At 41.5% G+C, this 11877-nt stretch overlaps 1 long non-coding RNA gene across 2 annotated transcripts; it reads right to left on the reverse strand.

Annotated features, from left to right (window-relative positions):
• Positions 1-198: 198 nt before the first annotated feature.
• LOC125486804 lies at positions 199-8281 on the reverse strand. Of its 2 annotated transcripts, none has more exons than XR_007265426.1 (4): positions 8099-8281; positions 1607-1828; positions 569-609; positions 199-255 (listed from the first exon to the last, which is right to left on the reverse strand). It is a non-coding gene; the product is annotated as an uncharacterized LOC125486804 (long non-coding RNA). The 2 variants fall into 2 exon arrangements; XR_007265427.1 differs by having other exon boundaries at positions 240-258.
• Between the last annotated feature and the right edge of the window lie 3596 nt (positions 8282-11877).

Genomic DNA, 11877 nt, shown 5'->3' on the forward strand with positions numbered 1-11877 from the left:
GAAATTCTTTCCACACAGGTAAATATCTAAATAACACACACAAACTGGCATCCCACACCAATTCATCATGTTGCTGAGTCATATCCAGCCACAACCATGTAGACAACATTGAACCTGACTAACTCAAAATGAAACACAGTGTCATTTTTTTTTTGTAGAACAAGTATAATTCCACATTTATGTTATATTACCTGCGTGCAACTCAGCGCAAGGTCAGCATAGATGTTGCATTTGATCTGGATCTTCATTAAGTCCCTGCTATGCAAGAAGTGAGTAACTGTTTTTACATATTAATGTCATGTCGGAAATACTCAGAAGTATCTTTGCAACTTTTAAAATACTGTGGAAAATAAAGTGTATAATGTAAAATATACTGTTTGTACCAAATATTGTGTTATTTAGCACAGAACAGCCGAATGAAGTCTTGTCGTAAAATGGTTAACTTTAGGATGATATAATTTAAATCAAGCAACTCGGTTTACATGTACAAATTGCATTCTTAATAGTAAAAAGACAAGCATTTAGCTAAAATACAACAAAGTTAACAAAGCAGTTTGAGAATACTCACAACTCAGTGAGATTAGGAAGCTTCTCTCCAAGGTTTTCTGGCTGAAATAGTTAAAAGTTAGTTATTTTTAATCCTTGTATTTTTAATCCTTCTAAAACTATAACATCTCTCAAACTAAAATGCTTAAGTTTACAATAATATTTATTCACATTTTCTGTACTTAATTATAAGTAATTACATTCTCCATTGCAATAAACAAAGGAGACCCAGACTGAAGAACTAACCATTCTAAATTATTTCAAAGTTCAGCTCAACAGGCTGAAGTGAAGTCTTCCATCACACATTCTGTCTGTATTAAAGGTTAAAATATTGCCCAGGGTAAAATGTTTCCCTGGCAGTCTGTTCTTCCATGCACCCTAACTGAATTCACTATTATACGAAATATTAAAACCCAAACATTAACATCCTTTCACAATTTCTCCAAAGCTGAGCCACTTGGATAACAGATCCCACTGAATGAGAGTAAACAATTTACATAAAACCAGAAAGGTAGTTCAAATATGGGCAACAGGCTAAGCTGTAGTGATACAAAAATTTGCCATCTGGCTTTGTCATTTGGGGTATTTTTTAATGTACAGTATCACTTTAAATTTATCTTCCTCAAAAACAGTTTTACTCCTTGCCCTCCTGACCCCGCTGCTGGTATACACTTCTTTAGTTAACAAATTCTGGCGAAATGAAAAGTACTCACAGGCATGTCTAAACACTGTCAAGAGGAAAATTAACCACAGGCACAATAACCTGACATCAAGGCAAGCAACTTTCCAGAAATGAATCCTCTCCAGCAAAGCAATCAGGAATCCTGTTTTTAAATATTCTGCCTCAGCCCTGTATGAAATCAGTTGTTTCATCATAGACTGCAAGTCGAAAATCAAACCTCTGGTTTCAGAAGATCTAGCTCCAATTTAAAACACATTGCCAAAATAATCTGTTGAACCTCAAAACATGCATAATACCGCCTATTACTTGCTCATAAACTTTGAAATAATCTGACAATTTATCTTTAAAGCAACTAAGAGTGGGAAATACCACACGTACCAATGTTGTTAATGAATTCATCTTCATATAAAGGTGCTCCAAGTATTCTGAGCCACCATCTTTCAGTAATTCATGAGGAAATTTGCACAAGTTCTTATAGTTGAGAAATAGTTTTTTATGCTTCTCCTGCTTAGCGACCAGGATGGTTTTCCAGAGATCAGTGTTCATGATCAAAACGAAACAGTGTCACACCACAATGTGATGTCAAGTATCCATGGTTTCCTGAAAAGAAAGATCATCCAAGGTTACTCAAAACTAAAAAATCCCTTCTGCAGCGTTGGCAAAATAAAGCTAACAAAAATTCACAAGAAATAATGATTTAAAAGCAAAATTGAACAAACTGTTACGTTTTTCAAACAACGATGTTTATCCAATCCCTCCTTGATATTGCAAGAGCAAATGGCTCAGCATGTATTCTTTGTAGATTTAATTAATTTAACTGATGGAGCAACACATTGTTCTAAAACAATGGGCAGTGTTGAACCAAGTTGTACCTTGGATGACCAACAGAAATCCAAGCAGAAATTAGATAAGAGATGATCCATAACTGGATGAGGTTACACAATCATGGTCTGAAGAATTAACAAACTTATATTTTAAATTTCAACTCTGACCGTCAATCAGGAACATTGGGATAGTTTCTTTCTCTGTGTAATATCAGGACATAACAAAAATGGGAATTTCAACCATGAGTTATCATTTATATTTTCCATTGTCTTCTCAAATGCTACAAAACTGCATCTGCTGAAAGGAGGACCTACTGACAAAATGCCCCAGGATCAAGAATGTGAGCTCCCACAAATGGGGAAAGGGCCTGCAAACTGCAATCATTTTCTTTGGGAAAACACTGACAATTTAGTACATTTTAAAGGGGATTTATTTCAAATGAAACACAAGTTAATTTGCAAAGACACCAATGAAACTATTAAATTGTTGAGTATAGAGTTACATCCTTATAAAAATCAGGTTAATCACAGATGAAGTCAAGATATCTGATTAATGACATTTATTTTTTCAGTCAAATTAACAGAGGTATACCAGCTTACCTGTCTTAAATCTATTAAATAATACTTTATAATTGTGAAAGAAAAAAACAAGCAATTACACCAGTTACACTGCCGAATGGCTCAGGAAGATAAGATACTGATTACACAAACAATTATAGCAATAATATAAGGTGTAATTTAACTGGTGTAATTTCAAGAGCATTTTGGGTGAATTTTGCGACTCATTCCATCGTGGCTAAAAACCTGCAAGTGGAAAAGATTTTTTTTCATTTTTACTGTGACCTATGCTTATATCATACAAATCACTTTTTATAGAGAATGAACAGCAGGCTCCGTTTAGATAAACATTTGTGAAATATTTAAAAAGTTGCAATGATAAGACCAGGAAATTTACTTTGTTTTTTAACATACCTGAAAATTTGGGCTTAATACTGACAGGCATTCAAACAAGTGAAACTGGAGATTACACGTGAGAATCCGAGGTGTGACCAAGTTTGAAGAGGGTCATTGATTTAAATAGAAAGAGTTAGATGTACAAGATTAAGGAAATGGGTGCATTGGTTACTTCTATGCAAAATTCTGTGATTTTTTTTTAGCCATGTAATTGTTTGAAGTAGGAACTCCCAACCATTAACCAGGCAGGAAATATAGTTTTAAGAGATAGTGTAACTTTTAAATCAGGCATTTTATTCATGTAGGGCAGAAGGAAACAGATTGCAAAGAATATACTGCACAGCAACAGCCCAACCAGCCAGTGTTGTTTATACCTTTCAAAAGTGGTCTCCTTCCATTCCACTTACCTCATCTCAGCCATTCACTAAATCTTCCTATTTTCTTTTTCCCATGCAGTTATCTTGTTTCCAACTGAAGACATCTGAGTGCTTACCTCAGCCATTTCATGTTATTTATCCCACTGATTGTGGCAACTAAAGAGGAATCTTCCCACTGTCCACCACAGGGAAGGTGATTGCAAATATCTTCCTCAATTACCCTGTCCCAATAGCTGAAAAACTCTGACTGGAATCACAATGAGGATTCTGTCATCAAGTGACACACGGGCATGGTCTTCACTAGAAAACAAGTTCAAGAAAAGTGCAGAGAGCCTTCTTTAACTGCAAAAGGCCTTTGACTCTGTAAACCAGGAGGAATTACGGAGCATCCTCCTCAAATTTGGGTACCAGCAGAAATTTGTCACCATTCTCCACCTGCTGTATGAAAACGCACAAGCCATGATCCTTGCCAGTGGATCCACTATGGATCTAGTGAGCAAACTGGGGGTGTCAAGTGAAACTGTTATCAGACCAATACTCTTCTTCATCATATTCGCTGCAAAATGCCACCCGACATCTATGAAACTTACCACTGGAGTGGACAAGCAGAAAACTGTTCAACCTGCATCCCCTCCAATCTAGAACCAAGACTATTCCCAACCTCCACCAAGCTGCAGAACACCGGTGATATTGGTTTGTGTGCACACACAGTTGCTGACAATTCAAAGAACCACGTAAGAGAATAGGTCATAGTCTAAATATTGGAAAGACAAAGATTCCCTACCAGTCTGCTTCCATCATACACCGTCCCATCAAAATCCAAGCAAGCCATTGGATAACATGGACCAATTCACATCCTTGAGAGCCTCTCTACCGCAAGGTCAGGCGTAGATGACAAAATCCAACATCATCTCCAGTGCACCCTAAAAAAGCATTAAATGACAAACAACTCAAATCTGACACCAAGCTTACGATCCATGGGGCAGTAGTCCTACCCGCCCTTCTGTATGCATCAGAAATATAGACAATGTACAGGAGACATCTCAAATTCCTACAGAAATATCATCAGTCATGCTTCTGCAAAATCCTGCCGATCCACTGTCAGGACAGGCACTCCACCATCAGTATATCCTCGCTCAGGTTAACATCACTAGCACTGGTGCACTTGTTACTGTCAATCAGCTGCATCCATGCACACCTGACACAAGACTTCCAAAAAAAAGTTATCAATCCCAAATTCTCTATTCCAAAGCCTCATCACAGCAAGCAGTTACCAATCAGGCAAAAAATGCAATGTCCTCACAAAATGGTGGAAATCTCACCTGACTGCCTGGAGAAGAAGCATCTGCAAAAATGCCAACTATCTCAGGATCATAAGGAGGTCAAGTGCAAATGGCAGAAACAGAAGAATTCCAGCATCTCTTCAAACATCACCTGTCCCATGTTTAGCAGGGTGTGTAGATTCAGCACTGGACTTTCACTATTACCACAGGGGCCAAGTCTCCAGAATGGAAGACCGTCATCCTCAGTCTCCAGGAATACCTAAGAAGAAGGTAGTACTCTGCAGTGATTTTAAAGAGGTCAGCCAGGTGGACATCATAGAACATGAGTTCCTTGATTGGAGCTGTTAATCTGGTCCAATCTGGGAGCCCTGGCTGAGTGGGAAGAACAAGAGCGTCAGACATCCTGTTCACTCTGAGAGCTGGCTCTAAGGGAACTAGACCAATGTCAAGGACTCTCCACGTGTAAACAAAGGGAGACTTGGTGTTGGGATACCGACTTCCATGGAGTTATTTCAGTGGCGACGAGAGAAAAGCACACTTGTGAAGAAATTTACTCACAACAGCCGCCTTTGAGTTGAGTAAGAATTTCTGGCATCATGCCGTTATCAGGGAAGCTTGACTTGTTCAATCCTGTCATTGAAGACTAAGCCCAGAATTTGGAAAGACATTGGGGCAGATGAAAAGCAATGAGTGATTCTCCTGACAGCTTCTCGACCCACAGCCTTTTCAGTTTATAACAGCCTAACTTTCACTGAGGCATCAGATACAAAAACCTTTCAAGAGTTGATGGATTTAAGGGAGGAATATTATGACCCCAAGCCTCCTCTCATTCTGAGATGTTACTGGTTTTACTCAGCAATTCAAGATCCAGGGGAATCCATATGGGACTTTTGACTAGGTTCAGACAACTGGCAGAGGCATGTAACTTTGGTTTAACCCTTAATGGGATGCTGAGAGACCATATCAGTTGCAGAGTATTCTGATGGAAGTGGACACCCTCGTTAGTCCAACTGGGCTTGGGGAACACCACCTGAGTGAAGGCAATTGCATCATCTCACTCAGGACATATCCTGAACAGAGGGACTTGAGGTCAGCCCACAGCAAAACCCTAAAACAAAGTCAAGCCTCAAATGAACAGTTAAAATTTTCTTCAGTATCCAGGCCTGCAAGCGATTGTAGTTGATGCTGGCATGTGGACTCCAGCTAGCAAGAGTCCCACTAGACCAAAATTGAGTAAGAGAACTCATAGGTCGCTATTCAGGAGAGTGCACACTCTGGAAAGTCCACCTTTGTTTCGGAATAGTTAAATTACATAAAAATCCAAATCAGAACCAATTAGAATGGTCACCCAGTTCTAATCCAAATCAGAATCAATTAAAAAGATCACCCAGTTCTAATGGAGGTTGATACCGGTGTAGCCATTTCAGTGATTGCAGAACCAGTTTTTAACAAAATTTGCTCTGGACTCCAACCCTAAGGTTTGGGGTGGCACAGTGGTTAGCACTGCTGCCTTACCGTGCCAGGGACCCAGGTTCGAATCCAACTTCAGGCAACTGTCTTTGTGGAGTTAGCATGTTTACCCTGTGTCCGTGTGGGTTTTTGCCAGATGCTCCTGTTTTGTCCCACAGTCCAAAATATTCAAGTTAAGTGGATTGGCCATGCTAAATTGTCCATAGTGTTCAGGGATGTGTAGGTTAGGTGCATTAGCCATGGGAAATGCAGGGTTACAGGGATAGGGTAGGGTGATGGGTTTGGATGGGATATTCTTCAAAGGTTCGGTGTGGACTTGTTGGGCCAAATGGCCTGTTTCCACACTCTGGGAATTCTATGAAATTCTAACTAGACTGTGAACCTATACCAGGGAGCCTTTACAGATTAAGGATACAACTTTGGTTCCAGTCTCTAATGAGAAGGAGATAGTTCAGTTATCACTGATTGCAGTAAAAAGCTAGGGCCCAAGCTTGATGGGGCAAATTTGTTTGAGAAAGGTTCACCTAGATTGGCTCAACATTTGCTGATTAGAAAATGGCTGCCTGAGTGAAGTCCTTATTCAATATCCACAAATTTTTCAGGAAAGCCTAGTGACCATCAAAGGAGCCAAGGCCACCTTGCATGTTGGCCAGGAAGCAATTTCACAATTTTGCAAGGCCTGCCCAGTGCCATTTCCTTATGGGCAGAAGTAGAGTAAGAAATCAGAAGGCTGGAAAGCAAAGGAACCATCAAACCAGACCAAGAGTTTTGCTAATGGGGAGAACACTCCACACCAGGTTAAATATGATCTTCCCAGATCTTGGGGGTAGGGTGAAACGGCATCAGGAACACCAATGCCAGACACAAGACTCTGCTAAGCCAGGGACACAGTTGTGGTATGTAGTGCAGGTGTGGGATTTACAATGTGGGATGCAGTGATTGTAATGAGGTCAGCCAGGTGGACTTCATGGAATGAGTTTCCTGATTTGGGGCTGTTAATTTGGTCTAATCGGGGAGCCCTGGCTGAGAGATAAGAACAAGACTGTCAGACATTAGAAGCAGAATCCTGTTCACTGAGTGCTGGCTCTGAGGGAGCTGGATCGTTGTCAAGGACTCTCCACATGTGCATAAAGGGTGACTTGGTGACAGGATACCAGTCTCGGTGGAGTTATTTCATACTCCATTACTGGTCCTATGAAGATCATATCCAAATTTAACTTCCATAACTTCACTATTTTTAAATTCTATCGCCTTGGAATGCTAGTACTTTGCTGACCTGCAATGCTGCTTTTAATGATGTGCTCACCTGTATCCCTCAATATTTTTTCTACTCCATTCGGTTCGTTATTTTCTAAAGTGAATCATCTCCCATTGATCCGTCTTAAAGATCATTTGCTACTTCGTCGCAGCTGCACATTTCCTAAAGTGGTATGCATCACATTGTATGCTTCATCAGATATCAGTACAGCCCTCAGTTTGATACCATCTGCAAACAGTTTGGTAAGAGTTATTTGTTCCTAAGTCCAAAACTGGAATGTAAATAATGACGAACAGTGGGAGAAGTCAGCTGCTTAGGCAGCGTCAGTGGGGAAGAGAGCGAAGAGCTTAGCTTTCAGGTCTATAGGACAAAAAGGTTCTTGCCACAGTTTGGAATTTAGCGTACTTGTATGTGTTGCCTAATTAGCATGCGATGGAAAAGCTCCCGCAGCGCATCACTTTTCACAAATATTCAAACTCTGGAGGACAAGTTTGATAATAAGTGAGTTTTCAATCATCACCTATCCCAAAGTAAACTGAAAACGACAAATGCATGAAAAGTTTTGGAGTAATTGCGCTGAAGATCTGGTTGCCTTGGGAGGTGCTGCCTTGGTATTTCCTATAAATCCGAGCTGATTATTTCACAAAAACAAAAGGCTGTTCACTGATAGGTCACACACAACGTACAGATAAATAACTAAATACCTCCTGGGGCTCGGGGGACGCGGCGGCCTTAGCAGGATGGACACTACAAACCAGCCGGGGCCTGGGCTCTAGGCTTGGCTCCCCTCGGGACATCTCAGGTCAGGCAGGCAGCCGCCGCCATTAGCCCCATCCCCAGGCTCCGAGCTCCGGCTCCAGGACCACAACAAACCCACTCCCCATTGGTCCTTCCCCCACAGCCAATCACCAAACAGGGTCCCACATCAGCACTAAGACACACCCCTATTGGCGCCGGCTCGCGGGGCACGCTGGGACTTGTAGTCCAGCCCGAAGCCCCTGCTCAGAGATAAGGTGTAGAGCTGGATGAACACAGCAGGCCCAGCAGCATCAGAGGAGCAGAAAGGCTGACGTTTCGGGTCTAAACCCTCTGCTCAGACACGTGCATTCCTCTCCCAATGATCCACTTCACTTACCCTCCTCACCCGACCCCAAAGAGCTCCAGCTCCTTCTTCACTGAAAGCAAAATACTGCAAGAGGCTGGAAATCTGAAACAAAAGCTGAAATTTCCTGGACAAACTCAGCAGGTCTGGCAGCCTCTGTGGAGAGAGAAACAGAGTTAACACATCAAGTATTAACTCTGCTTTCTCTGCACAGATGCTGCCAGACCTGCTGAGTTTCTCCAGCAACTTCTGTCTTTGTTACACACACGTTCCTCCCCAATGATCGCTCACTCACCCTCCTACACCAACCCAAAGAGCTCTAGCTCCTTCTTCAGGTAAAACAAAATACTGCAGACGTTGGAAATCTGAAATTAACACAGAAAATTGGATTCTCCAGCATTTTTGGTTTTGTGTGTTTCTTAGAAAAATAGAAGATAGGAGCAGGAGGAGGCCATTCAGCCCTTCAACCTCTCTGCCATTCATGATCATGGCTGATCATCTGACTCAATAGCTTCATCCTGCTTTCTCCACATAACTTTTCATCCCATTGACCCCAAGTACTATGTCTAGTCGCCTCTTGAATACATTCAATATTTTGGCATCAACTACTTCCTGTGGTAATGAATTCCACAGGCTTACCACTCTTTGGGTGAAGAAATGTCTCCTCATCTCCATCCTGAATGGTCTACCCCGAATCCTCAGAATGTGAGCCTTGGTTCTGGGCACACCCACCATCAGGAGCATCCTCCCTGAATCTACCCTGTTAGAATTTTATAAGTCTCTGTGAGATTTCCCCTAATTCACCTGAACTCCAGCGAAAAAAATTCCAACTTAGTTAATCTCTCTTCATATGTCAGTCCCACCATCCCTGGAATCAACCTGGTAAACTTTCACTGTACTCACTCGAGAGCAAGAGCATCCTTCCTCAGAAAAGGAGACCAAAACTGCACACAATATTCTAGTTTCACCATTAAATATGAGACAGATTAATATCTGGACAGTTGGTCATCCTGCATGGTACTGAGGGAGTGTGCTGGACTTTTCAGGGTGCCATCTTTTAGATGAAAAGTGAAATGGAGGACCAGTTTGTCCTCTCTGGTGGATGCAAAATATCCCACAGCTTTTATTTTGAAGAAGAGCAGGGTAGGTTTTACAGTTGCCAAATACACAAAGAATAAAAGGTCAATAGTAGAAAGGTCAACCTTTTGGTGAATTTGCAGTGTCCCTACATCTGGCCAGAAGGCCCGGGTTCAAGTCTGCCCTGCTCCAGAGTTTGTGCCATTGTACATCTGAACAGGTAGTTTAAAGATATCTAAAAGGGTGAATGATTCCCTATCTAAACCTCAGTTTATGTGATCATATTTTGTCAATTTGACAACATTGCTACTAATCATCAGAAGCCCAAAATATTCTTTTAAGAATGAAGGGACAATAGCAAAAATATTTTCATGTCAATTGCAAGATATCTCGGAATTGGGAAGTCTGTGAACTGTCTGATGATAATTTCATTACATGCTGGTGACAGAAGTGTCACATTGACGATCAACCAGTGGGTACAATGCCCCCTGGTGGTCTTAATGTAAAATACATTGCTTGGTGCACACATGGGCTCCCACAATCTGAATTACACCCATGTTGAATGAGCCTGTAGCCAGGAAAGTAGAAAGGGCACACACACATCTAACTTCTATGTCTGGAGCAGGGCAAAAAAAAGAGTAAAGTGTCCTTATTGTGTACAAATTGGCTGCTCCATTTCCCTCTATTGCAACAGAAACTGTATTTTAGTAAGTGCTATGGTGCGTGCTTTATTTGTCAAAGGCTCTATATCAATGCAAGTTTTTCATTTTTCTTTCTGCTGCTACACATGTTCTAGTGACTCCAGATGGAAAGGCTACAAGTGGATGTCAGGACACGATACTGTCCCCTAGTTCACCAAACAAGCTTTCCCCGGAAACACACAAAAACAGAGATTGCTGGAGAAATTCTGCAGGTTTGGCAGCATCTGTGGAGAGAGAAACAGAGTGAACACTTTGAGTGCGGTGACCCTTCTTCACAAGATTTTCCAGAACCTGCTCTCTCATGTCATATATAAGTCATAGTAATATACAAGCAGGAGTAGTCCATTCAGGTCCTTGAGCCTACTGTGCTATTTGATACAATTATGGCTGATCTGATTGTGGCCTCATCGTTACTTTTCTACCTACCCCATGATTGAGAATGAGAGGTACTCTGAGCTCATTCAGAACTCTCACACTGGATGTAAAATGTAAGTAAATAAAAAGTTCATGTCAGAATGAACACAGATTACAGAAGAGTAATTTAAAAGACCATCAGGCCCCCTATTAACACAGACCAGAAGACAAAACATAGTGGTGACAGTGGAGTCTGAGTGAATTGAGGTTCCAGTGTCTGCAATGGTGTGGATTTGGATCTCCTTTATTTACAGACACTGTATATCCACATGAGCTCAGAGTTCGAGGAGATCGCTCCCTACCTCTCTTGATCATGTGGTGTCACTTCAGCATTACATAATGATCCCTCGGACTCATGCTATTAACCCCTTACTCCACAAGAATTAACTAATTATGACTAAGTGCCTGACAACATTCAACTGAATGACACAATGGGCTGAATTTTAACCAAAAAATTGTGTCCATTTGGCAAGGTCTGTGGAGGGCTTCATTCCGGGAGCTCTTACAAGATTTTTCACACTATTCTCCAATCTCCACCCATATAACTCCTCTCAGTAGCGCCTGGACCATCTTATCTTCCCTCTTGCAACTCCCTGGACCTGTAACAGCACCATCCTCAGTCTGTGGTGACATTCCGCCTTGCTCATCTGGAAGAAATGGATTCTAGGCCTCAGCATCCTGAGGGAATCTCCAGCTGTGACCTCTTCATGTGGAGGCTGTTTGGTAGCTGCTGGACATTGCTGGTCCTGGGCTTGTGCAGCATTTGCTCCTCCTCCATTTCTCAGTGTTTTTGTTGCAGCGATGATACCCCTGCTGTGGCTGGATTCACTGGTCACACTTCCAATCACCCTGTGTGGGGAATATCAGATACACAACAGCTCTTCAATAACATGAACACTCAGCATTCCCATCATTCACTAACGAAGCTTTAGCAGGGCTCTTGAGACAGTTTGATATGGAGGATTCTAACAGGGTGAGTTTTGACAAGATTTTTCCATTTATGGGTCAATTTAGAAATAGGGATCATTGTTTAAAATCCAGGGGCCGCCCATTTAAAACAGATATTAGGTGAAATGTTTTCTCTCCCATAGGGCAAGATTCTTCAGAACCTTCTTCCTGAACAGATGGTGGAACCAGAGACCTTAAATATGTTTAAGGCACAAGTAGATAGTTTCTTATTAAGCAAAGG

The sequence above is a fragment of the Rhincodon typus genome, chromosome 33 (genome assembly GCF_021869965.1).
Source record: "Rhincodon typus isolate 14 chromosome 33, sRhiTyp1.1, whole genome shotgun sequence".
NCBI lineage: Eukaryota > Metazoa > Chordata > Chondrichthyes > Orectolobiformes > Rhincodontidae > Rhincodon > Rhincodon typus.